Source organism: Palaemon carinicauda, chromosome 4, assembly GCF_036898095.1.
Source record: "Palaemon carinicauda isolate YSFRI2023 chromosome 4, ASM3689809v2, whole genome shotgun sequence".
In the NCBI taxonomy this organism is placed as follows: domain Eukaryota; kingdom Metazoa; phylum Arthropoda; class Malacostraca; order Decapoda; family Palaemonidae; genus Palaemon; species Palaemon carinicauda.
The window spans coordinates 156,463,554-156,464,939 of NC_090728.1; the positions used below are offsets into that span (position 1 = coordinate 156,463,554).

Below are 1,386 nucleotides of genomic sequence, written 5' to 3' on the forward strand. Positions count from 1 at the left end.
GTCTCTGTAAAAGATTCTTACTCCAACCAAATCCTAAACTACCGGATCCCTACTAGCTCCCAATCACCCACCAACAGGCACCCCCTTCCCCCTAAACCATACAAACATCCCGGACCCTCTTTGTAGTTCTTTGACTTCATTAGACTTGGCGTCTGGTAATGATGTTCATGCTTTATCAAATGAAGAAGTGTGTGAAGTATATTTCACTTGTGGAACTGAGTGGACCATATCAAAGGAAAGATAAAGGGAAGTATTATGACTGTGTATGCGTGCGAGTGTGCGAGAGAGCATGTTTATGTATGTGCATGTGTGTCGTAACTCTGAGTTTCTGTGACGGAGATATGCCATCAAGACTCTCGTAATGCTTCATTCATTGCAAATTCTTGGACGGAATTTTATCTACCGAGATACACTGCATGAGGATGCTGAGTTACAGATGGTGTTATTACATGTAAATAATAATGATAACTAGCTGTCATAATACTGAGCCATTATTTTCAACAGGCTTCTGCTCATTATGTTTTGAATCATATAGTGTCCTTCAACAGTAACATCTACAAAACTAACAACACTTTTTATTAAGAAAACATGTAAAATGTCGTACAAAAAAATCTGGTATAAATTACATTTTAACCTGTTTATCGATAGCAAAAAAAAAAAAAGGAATATACAAATCATGACTAATTTCATATGAAACTTCTAATACTTGTAGTTGATAAAAGGAAAATATAAAATGTGTCCGCTAGCAAAATAATAACTATATTAATAATAATAATAATAATAATAATAATAATAATAATAATAATAATAATAATAATAATAAAAATATTAATAATAATGATTCGAGAAAAGGAATTTATTAAGAAATGACTGGCATTGCAAGTAAATATTTTGTCTTTATTGCCTAAGACAGTGTCCTTGTCTAAATAAAAGTTCTTCCCTTTATTGTATCACTCAATATAAACTGAAACGAACAAACAGTCCAATATTATCCAACATGAATAAAATATATCCACTTCATGGAAACGAGACCACAGTATCTCACTTCCACAGACAAAATCTTATATAATCTTCTGTACCACAAGCTAAACAAGAAAACATCTGTAACCCAATAACTAGAACAACCAGGGGCACATAAACACTCTATCATCTCACAAAAACAACAACAACAACAAATGTTCTCAGATAGCTGCAGATCTCATTTTAGAGTAACTTTTGTTTAAGTCTCCTTCATTTCCCTTCTGGTTATTTTACGTCAGTGAGCCTGTTTTGAATGTATGTGAATTATTATGAAAAATATATATAGAATATTGTTTCCACCATTCTCATTAACATGACGTTTGTCAATATTAGATTCTGAGGTAGAAAATAATATACTAAAAGTTG

General features: G+C 32.2%; 1 protein-coding gene across 2 annotated transcripts in view; it reads left to right on the forward strand.

Moving 5' to 3' along the window:
* Window positions 1-1,176, forward strand: part of LOC137640113 (carboxylesterase 4A-like) — a 182,230-nt gene extending 181,054 nt beyond the window's left edge. For both annotated transcript variants that reach the window (XM_068372586.1, XM_068372587.1), the window contains exon 14: window positions 1-1,176. This exon is cut by the window's left edge and continues 1,441 nt beyond it. The gene's annotated coding sequence lies outside the window, so the exon portion shown is untranslated.
* Window positions 1,177-1,386: the final 210 nt, after the last annotated feature.